Source organism: Dreissena polymorpha, chromosome 8, assembly GCF_020536995.1.
Source record: "Dreissena polymorpha isolate Duluth1 chromosome 8, UMN_Dpol_1.0, whole genome shotgun sequence".
NCBI lineage: Eukaryota > Metazoa > Mollusca > Bivalvia > Myida > Dreissenidae > Dreissena > Dreissena polymorpha.
In genome coordinates, this window is record NC_068362.1 from 53,912,025 (window position 1) to 53,923,037 (window position 11,013).

The 11,013-nt window shown below is 36.1% G+C and overlaps 1 non-coding gene across 1 annotated transcript; it reads left to right on the forward strand.

Moving 5' to 3' along the window:
• The first annotated feature begins 5,953 nt into the window (after positions 1-5,953).
• On the forward strand, positions 5,954-6,035 carry Trnas-aga (transfer RNA serine (anticodon AGA)). The gene has a single exon. It is a non-coding gene; the product is annotated as a tRNA-Ser (tRNA).
• Positions 6,036-11,013: the final 4,978 nt, after the last annotated feature.

An 11,013-nucleotide genomic window follows, 5' to 3' on the forward strand; every position in this document is an offset into this window, starting at 1 on the left:
CAAGACTGGCGTGGTAATTGAAGTTCGCCAATTTGACCAGTATGTGGTACGACTTGATGGCTCAAGACGGGTAACCCTTCGCAATAGGAAGTTCCTACGAAAGTATGTCCCCGTTCAACTATAACCACGACGGCTGTCCATTGATAGTGACCTAGCACTCAGGCTACCTGCAGCAACAACTGAAAATCCCACAGGACACTCCATCACACCAGCAGTGACCCCAACACATGCAACCAGATCTACGCCGGCTGCAACCAACACCGGGATCCCAACTCACTCTGCTCCTCACCCTACTGCGTCACCCAGTAAGGTAACGCCAAGCAGCTGTGAGACACCCAGCCGAGGTAACCTGCAGCAGAGTCGTCGTCAGCTAGCCTATACTGAGCCTCCGAGTCCTGACAGTCGACCAGTAGACGTTTCCGTGGACACAGGACCAAGTCGTGAGACACCAAACCGCACAACCCCGCCAACGGACCTGTTGTGCCTTCCAGTCAGACGATCAGGAAGAACTAGAACTGCCCCAGAGTGGCAGAAAGACTATGTCATGTGATTGTTGACAAAGACTCATATAGTTGACCACATCAAAGACATTTGCCTTTTCTTGTTGTTAAAAAGTTCTTTTTTTTTTTCTCTTACTTTATAAGGGAGTAGACCTGGTGGGCTCCAATGTTCCCAGTACTTTTTGTTATCAGTCTTTGTTTCAACTTCAGTTAAAGTGTAATATTATTTCATATGAACATTTCATACCCAAAGACTTGGGGGGAGATACAGGATAGTATAGCATCATTTCTCTAATTATCATTTTATAGATATAATTATCGTCATTGTTAATTTCAGATCTTGATCATTGTCGATGGAAATAAAGATCCTGAAGCAAATAGTTGATACTTATTTAATCCACACAGGATGAACGATTGCTTGAGGATTTACAACAAGAGCCACATAGTTACGCATCCATTTACTATCCATGATTGTTATGCCTCGGTTCATTATCACAATTAAATACGACGATAAACAAGAAAATAACAATTAATTTTTGCTGCCTGTACGGCGTGTACGCCGTGTGCAAAACTCATTCCCACACCGTTCAAGTATTCGGCCACAAACCACTACTTATCGTAGATTTTTGTTTTTGTCACAATGTGTGTAAACTACATTGTCACGTTACCGAATAAACAAATTATTATTATTACTACTACCACCATTATAATTAAAACGATTATTTCCATTACAATCAATAAAAGAGTTAGCATTATTATTTAATCATAACCTTTTAGTACTACTACTATCCACCTATGGTACCCCCAACCCCATCTCCATATCCCACTGATAACGTTTTTTTGCAAAACTCTATTGTAAATATTACCGGAAGTTTATAATTTATTAAATAATCTTGCTTTGTTATATTGCCCTTATTGTATATTTTGTATACTTGGGTGAAATAAACGATTTGTTCTGTTCTGTTCTCTTCAGAAAATAAAAAAAAAGAATCATAGCGGACTCGATTTTTTGCATGCAATTGTTTTAGAAGACAAAACTTCTGATGGAGATGTACATTACACGACTTTAGAACCATCTTATCCTGATACATTTTATTTGTTTTAGTAAGTACCGAAGCCATAAAATGTATTACAATATAACTTCGGCTTCTTAGGAGTTTTCATGAACAAACATCAGGATGAATTCTAACTTAATAGCAGAAATGCTATACCTATTAACAAGAAAACGCATTTAATACAGGCCATTACCCTAATCGCTGCCAACAAAATAGTGTCATACAAATTAGCTCAAAATTTCACGTAAGAGCCAAGATGGTATACGGTACACGTTGAATTTTAAATAGGCACTCAACAGCATCACTCTCATTATGTGTTCTTCTGTTCTCAGATCAGGAAAGCCGCTGGTGGAGAAGCAGCGACGGGAGCGCATCAACCACAGCATCGACCAATTGAAGCGGCTCATAACGGACACCATTAGAGAACAGGTAAGGCACGGTGTTAATGTTTTATTATTGTTTCACACGTGTTACTGAAATGTCAAACGTTATTGCAAATAACTATATACTACGTGTATCGTGACATCATCACTAATTGTAAACTATACCATATTTATTCACTAGATACGGTAAAGTATAAATGTATGGCTCATTAAATTTTGTCCACTTTCTGAATTTATCTACTTTGGTTGTAAAACTTCTTACTGTTTCATTTCACACTGTCTTCGTGTAAATTGTATCACCTGTTTAATACCCATACTGGCCATGCATTTTGCCATATATGTAATATTAGTGTATATGTAGTGTGTTTTGTTTTACTAGTTCAATTAATTGATGGTTGTATTGCATTGTAATTTAGACAAAGATGCCAAAATAGTGTATTTGTTTGGAGAGTTTACTTCAATAAATGATTTTTATTACCAGTAGTGTGCATTTTTATAAAAAAATGGACATATGGTACAAAAGATTTAAAAGCTTCACTAGTTTTATTTGATAATAGCAAACATGCAATTCAAGACACTTACACACTATGTTTGAACATATACTGTAGCCTAAAGCCATACGTCTTTTATTTGATTTCCAAATGTACAATACATTTTTTAATTCTTATCCCTAGACGTCTCATATGACGCGTGTAGACAAGGCAGACATTCTTGATCTCACAGTGCTCCACCTTCAGCAGCTTCAACAACGCAACGGCTCAGTTTCTATGGCAACCGAGTCGGTCGCCTACCAATCCGGGTTCCAGGCTTGTGCAAGGGAGGTTATGACGTATCTAACCTCACAGAAATCTCCAGACATAAAGACGATCAAAGCGCTGAGTGATCATCTACAAGCGACGCAGCCTGTTCCTCAAATGTGTGTCCGAAATAAAATGCTCGTTAAACGTCAGATGTCTACCCCAGTGAGAATAAATGACGTCAGGAAAATGTCGAAATATACTCTCAACACTCCGGATTTTTCTCCCATTACATACGCAAGTGCGTTTCCTGAAGGATATTACCATGGGCGACCTTTCGCAGAGAGCAACTTGAGAATCTCGGATTCAAGCAACGATAGTTCATCAGACTCGTGTTACTCGAGTATGAATTTCTCATCTATGGAAAACAGCGACGTACTATCTGAAGTCGATGTTTCTATTGGACATGGCGACAAAATTGGTCACGTGATTAAGGATTCATTTTGGAGACCGTTTTAGTTTTTCATGAATTTTTGTATAGACTGTTATATGTTTATCTTGTTAAGATTGCATATTTATTTACTTCTATGAATAAAGTAGAAGTCACGTACTTTCGAGTCGTTTTTTTATTACAGTTTATCTTTGTTTAATCTGTATCTCACAATCTACAGCTAATTTTAATGGGACAGTGTCTTACTGCACGGCATGCACTTATTCTCTTTATGGTGGCGAGCACCAGAAGGTTCATTCGGTGGTGGTGAAACATTGCGTCTCGGCGTTTCTACTTCCAGAATTGGTACGTTGTATCGCCATATAAATCATTAACACGTTAAACCAAACGTCTACACGTTCAATGTTTTAAATGACGCCGGAAGCGCACCCAATAATTTCTCTATTGCAGACTATTTGCTGCGTTATTTCAATGCATCTTTGTTAAAGAGACACCTAGGAAACAAATTATCCGTTTGAATTGTTTGTCTCGTCTGTAATGATAAATAAAACAACATGTTTAACCGACCTTAAAAACCGCTCAGACGATTCCACGTTTCGTTTATATAACCGACGCCGTTACCTCCGGTTCGGTTTCAAGTCTATTCTCCGTGCCCATGGCTTGAGACGACAACGCCTCCTTCAAAAGACATCTTTCGACCCGTGGTGGCAATATAAAAACAATAAAAATAGTTGTGTTAATACAATCGGATAGAGAACATTGATAAGACAATAACTTCAAATTAATGCAAACATAAAATATCTAAGAATAAAGCTTTGTCTAATAATTCACGATAACTTAATATTAAAATTTACAAAACGCAATTTTGAAAAGTATACCTTCACGTGGTCTGTCTTTCTTAATACTAAAAATTAAAAAAAAAAAACAAAAAGACTTATGCAATATCTTTTCCCAGAATTTATAATGATTTTTATGTTATACACATACATTTCACTAAATCTCTAAAGTCATACAACTGCTCATAATTATACAAGTTCTCCATTTAAATTTATGAAATCACGTGGTCGGTGTAACCGAATTCTAAAAATGCAAAATATTTAATATCTTCCTAAAATATATACTGCATGTCATATTCTAAATGTAAATACGCCTAAAAAGATACAAGTGTCTATAATTAAATTAGTTCTCCTTTGAAAAGAAATAGTAAAAGACAAATTTATGAAACCACGTGGTTTTAAATGTAAACTAGTAAACCATAGCGCGACCTACCCTGTGATGCGAGGAGCTAGTAAAAGAACGACAATTTGCATTGGCAGTGGTATTATACTTAGTGGACGAGTCTATGTGTTAGAGTTGACTGGGTAGGATGGGTTATAAAATTGGGGTTCGGGTTTCGGCGATCCCTTAAGAATATAGCGTTTGCGTTGAATATGACAGTTTATTCTTGAGCGAATAAACGTTAATATATCCGGATGTACCATGTCTAAAAATACCTCAAGTTCTGCTACTTTATTCGATAACGAATCAACGTTTGTAAACCACAATTTCAAAAATGTATCTGCATCTTCAGACGAACCCTTTAACAAATTATTTGAACATCCTGCATAATCCAATCTTTCCTTTGAACGACTTAAAAATGGAACATTTTGAACGTGATTAACACTATAATGAACATTGTGAACGCGATTTACTGTGCTTTTAACATGTTTAACTGTTAACATATTTACATTACAATAACTGTGATCCTAACCATTTAATGACCGTCCCCGACCCTTGAGGGGAGGGTAGAGTAGTCCCTGCTACACCAGATGGCAAGTTAATTGCTTGTCTGTGTTGAAGTTAAACGATCTTATCCCGCCGGATAGCCCATATTTTCCCTGGAAAGTCTTTTTCATAGCCTCTAGTGTTTTCTTCAATATAATATTGTTTTCTCTCTGCTTCTGAGTGAGGTCTCTAACTATTCCTACCTTTGAAAGTCTACCTATGTCCTTTAGCTTATAAGCATTCCTTAGTATTTGTCCCCTCTTGATGCGGATCTCAATAAATAGCCTTATGGGGCGCATTTTCGCACTATTTGGGAAGAGACGACCTAATCTTGTTACGTTCTCTAATTGTGATGGATCCAAATGTATCCCAATGCTACATAATACCTCCCCTCGTAATTCAATGTCCCTTTCCTTTGAACTTCCATTCTTCGCTTCTTTAAGATTAAAGAATATCATATCACTAGCTCTCAACTCCTCTTCCCTTTTGTCTAATAGTACCTCACTAACCTTTTCGCTGATCAATTCCGGTAGCTTGAGCTTCATTTCCGCCACATCCTTCATTAAAATACTTATCTCCGACGCCTGATTTGACAACCTCCCATTAACGTCTTTTAATCCACAGTTTACTATTTTGACCTCTTCCTCTAGCTGATCCTGCCTTTTTTACACTAAAGTGAGAATTTTGAGTAGCTTTTGAAAAGCTCCTCTACAACTTTTGCAATACCACTGGATGCAATCGTCCGATTTGGTTAGAAACTTATAATCATCCACGGGAAACATATTGGCAATTAATATGATGCCATTTCTCACACACACAACACACTAATGCCTTATCATCTGACCCTACCTCCTTCTTACAGTCCTCACAGCTATTACGATTAGATTTCTTGGGCGGCATTATGGTGTCGGACACACAAGGTTATTCACAAAAACTGATTTCAAAGGGTTAGCACAATTAAATTTGATAACGAACAGAAATCACTACGTTGGAATAATGTTTAAGGTAGCGCACCTCTAATGATTTCCCGCGATTTCTTCGAAGGTTGAAGAGCCTACTATTAGGTGCCGTAGCCTAGTGGTTAAGGCGATAGACTAGAAATCTTTTGGGATATTCCCGCGCAGGTTCGAATCCTGCCGACAACGTATACTTTTTTGCGACGCGTTTTATTTATTTTCTAACGTAATTTGATTAAATATGGCATATAAGCTATATTTATTGTTAAATATGTTGCAATTTTTATGCACATTCTTCAATTATTAAAATTAAAACAACGTTATGGCGAAATTGGGTTATTAACTGTTGAAAATACGAACCATGCATGTTGCATTTTTATTTTTATTTCAAAAAGTAAACGGTAAATCTGTCTGGTTCTTGGTATTTTGCTGGTATAGTATATAAGTTTAAAATATGACTTAAATGATACTATTTTGAATTTTATGACACTTTGTTTTTAACCGACCCAATTTTTACTTGGCTGAAATCACTTACATTGCATGGCGCTCTTCCATAGATAAAAAATTGTAAAAAATAAATGTCTGTAAAAGAATACTTATTTCATCTTGTTTAAACTTTAAACACCTTTACAGCATCTGTACACACCAACTGCATGCCCATATTTGAAAATTAGAATGAATTATGGAACTTTTATATACCCCAGGGGTGAAAATAAACTGGACAAAAGCCGAGCGTGGGGGTGGTTTTGAAAAAATCGGTATATTTTTTTAAAAAGCATGGAAAGCCTACCTACAAATTTGCATGTAGTTCAGTGAAATGATGCTGATTAAGAAAATAATTAATAAGATTATATTTGGATATGTGCCCATTAGAGGTGCGCTACCTTTACTCCAAAGATAACTCAAATTGGTCACACAAAAACACTTGATGATCGCAGATATTTTTAAATAAATAAAGATAAACAACTATGAAAAATAAAATAATACAATTTCCCAAAAAAATGTTTTTATGAAATTGCATGGTATTTACAGTTATTGATAATGAAATGTATCACCATGATGATTTATTTCAGCTTATAAAATTCTCATATGCACAAAGAAAAATTACATAGATGAATGTGGTATATGTGTGTATGATTGTGCTCTGAAAATCAGGTTTAAAAATAAATTGTAATGGAAATACCAAGCTTTTGTCATTTTAGTCAGCATCTTGGCCGCCATCTTTGCGGCCATTTTTTTGCAGCAGCAAGAGCTTTTTTGTATTTAATGCCTCTAGGATGTTGATATTTACCTAAACGAATTATTCAAGAGAAAATGAGATGAGTATTTCAAAAATATAGGAGATATAGGAAATTGAGTACTTTTGCGGCCATGTTTGCGGCCATGTTTGCGGCCATTTTGGATTTTTCGCAAAATGCTCAATGGTGCCAAGGTGGCATCCGATGGATTTTGGTTCTAGAGATGTTGGGGAACAATAATATCGCAACACAGTTTATGCGTACGATAAATCCATGTCAGCCCAAAATCAGGGTTTGACATCTAGACTACTAAACGTCCATGATGTTCCGCATTCTCAAAAAGCAATTTCATTCAGAAAATGATGCATTTTTGTATAGCATAACATAGTAAATGTGTCTTGTTCTGTGAAAATTGGTCAAAATGTATGTGCGTAAAGTGTCGTCCCGAAATTAGCCTATGCAGTCCGCACAGGCTAATCAGGGACGACACTTTCCGCTTGAACTAGATTTTCGGTTAAACGAAAAATACCATTAAAACGGAAAGTGTCGTCCCTGATTAGCCTGTGTGGACTGCACAGGCTAATCTCGGACGACACTTTACGCACATGCAATTTGCCAAATTTTCACAGAACAGGACACAAATGGATATAGGAAAAGCTACCTGTTCAAAGTGCTTCATTCAAACAAGATCCGCTAATACAAAGTATTGGTCTACTCATGCGGTGGGAAACATAATTATAATATGAAGCATAAATCTCTTTAGAACCGTGCCATTGAGACGGTTCTAATTAGTACCTGCACCATATGGTTTTGATTAAAATTAAATTAGTTAATGGTGTAGTATTCATCTTATATGGGGCTTTGTTTTATATGGATATAACACTTTGTCTGCTATTGTGACCTCCATTTTTTAATTTCAAGTGTATTTAAATCAGACTTTTGCATTTGAAATCAAGAAATGAGTAAAATATAAAGGTTCAGACTCAATAACGATATGATGACAGTTTGGTACTGAAAAATGTCGCGTTTGTCAAAAAAAAAACGGCCATTTTTCGGCCATTTTGGATTTGTTGTTTTGTTTTTAATTTGTTATTATTTATTTCATCCTTTAACATTATAATTCAACAAAAATAACAACAAAATCACACTTAATTTGAGACAAAATAAAGCAAATACATAATGTTTTTGAAGAGTTATGAATGATGATTTCTTCATTTTGGCAGCCATCTTGGATTTTTCAAAATGCTCAACAATGCCAGAGTGGCATCCGATGGATTCTAAATCAGGACATATTGTAGTACACGTTTATGCAAAAATATTGTATGCGTACTATAAATCCAGGCACTCTAATACTGTTGAGATACCCATACCAATGACAGAAAGATATGGTAAGAAATCTTTTAGGTATGCTGCTGCCAAACTATGGAATTACCTTCCGGAAAACTTCAGGAAAGCATACTCTTTTAACCAGATCCGATCTCTAGTAAATACTTGACATGGGGAAAACTGCTCTTGTTCCTCGTGCGATGTCACATAATTGTCTTTTCAATAGCCTTGGCAGCGATATACCTGGATTTCTCTTATTTCGTTATTTTGCCAGGTTATGTTGCCAGCTTTTCTATGTTGTTCTGCTACTGTTATTTTGTTCTCTGTTGCTGCTAGTTTATAGTTTATAGATAGTTTAGAAAAGTTTAGAACGATTAGTTGCATGCCCATTATAGCTTTATTAGCCAGCAAAGCTTTAAATGCATTACATGTGCTTGATTATATGTGCTAAATACTAGTCTTAATCATATGTCCTTAGTCATACTTGTACTAGCCTATGTCTATTTTGAATGTCCGGCTTTAACAATGTCCTATCCTTGCTTAGAGTGCATAAATTTAATTATATGTTTACTCTGTCTTGTGAGGTAGCTGCTGTTTAACTCCTCACAAATCTAGTTTGAGGGGATAGTCGATTTCTTACAACATGTTTTACTTGTTGCACTGTTGTGTCCTTACTCGTCGTTCAGTGTTTTTACTCTCTTTCTTTTATGGCGGTTTTTAGACATTTAGTCAAGATCAGCAGCTACATCACAAGTTTTAACTCTGTAATATTTGTATAATGATTGTATGTCAGGTTTTATATGTTGAATGTATCTAGAGCCTACCTAGTACCTTCCCTCTTTGATGTACTACAATAGCATTATGTATATATAACAATAGTCTAACATTTAATATATATATAATATTGTCTGTGATAATACATGTATTATTTAGTTTGTTTGTCTTAACATTATCTGAACAGTGATCTCAACATGCATTATGTGTAAGAATTTATATGTACTTGTAAGTCGGTTTAAAACGCTCATAAGAGCTTATGGTACTTGTTTGTGTATCCGACTTTGTTAATAAAATTTACTTAACTTGACTTGACTTGAGACTTTTTGCTTCACATCCAGACTATTGTTTTGATGTTCGTGTAAACCTGTTTACCTATACCGAGTTATATGCACTTTAGTCGGTATATAACATGTGAACCATTCAAACTTATTGGCGTTACCTTATTAATTTTGAAACGGTTTCTAATGGGTGTTTTCGTTGCTGATACAAATATTTTAGTTTCGATCCAACAATGCAAAAGAACAATTAAACTGGTGACGTACACAATCAACAACGGTTATCCATAAGGTTTTGTCATCGTTAGTTATGCGTTAGGAAATTAAAATAGTCTTGCTTCGAAAAATACGGAATTGCATGTCATTTGGTTTCTTAAGAGTGTGTTACAGAAACAATGTACATGGATACGCACCGAATCCTCGCGTAGAGGGCATTTCAACTACATCCCGGGGCTTTGTTGTACAGAAACAATGTGACTAAAATAAAATACTACATAGTTTTTTAACTTGATTAAAATATCCATGATTTAAGTTAAGAGAACGGGTGAGATGGGTAAAAAACCCACGTCATATTTAAATGAATAGTGTAGCTAAAATGACGCGCGTCATGCAAACTTGGTCCTTTGTCATATGCATCCAGCATAACACCACACAACTCTGCGAGTCCGCGAGTCCGATCAGAAGCTACGCTGTAGGATATAACCCTTTTACGCCTAGTGGACTCTCCCATCCTTTTAAATTGGATCAACTTTTTTCCAAAATTACGGATGTCTAGTATATTTACTGCTATATTTAGAATATTTCTTACAGAAATTCCTTAAAGCAAACAGCGCAGTCCCTGATTAGACGCCGCATCATGCGGCGTCTTATCTGGGTCTACGCTGTTTGCCAAAGCCTTTCTTTTAGACGCTCGGCATGAATGGGATAAAATCACGCAATAGTTTGTGATCTCTTAAGTGAGCATGGGTGGCTCTAGACCAAACTGATCGCATGCGCAGGCTGATCTTTATCTACGCTGGCTTTAAAATGCATTATACCCATTTTCGCATGACCCAGGTCAAAATGTGTCAATAATTACTACCTATTGATAATTGTTTGATTTTCATTGATATTGATATTGAATATAAATGGTGACGATAGTGATTATGGAGGTGGTGGTTGTGGTGATGATGATGATGACGATGATGCCGACGACGACGACGACAACTTCGACGACGACGATTATGATGATTATGATAATGATGATGATGATGATGATGATGATGATGATGACTTACTTGCTGTTCCGTCCAGGGAGCTTCTGTAATTTCGATACATGTTTGTTAACTTGGCTCGCGGCGAATCCTTGCTGCACTTATTAAATAGTATAAATGTTCACTTTTCTTTTTCTGCGGAAAACAAGTCTTGTGAAGTTAACTATTACAGTCTGTACACAATGTAGGTTTATCAAAAATACTTTCATAATGCCTGATAATATTGACAGTAACCACCCAATTATTGAATATCTTTGTAAAATCGATCACGATATTGGAAACATAATTCGCAGTCTAG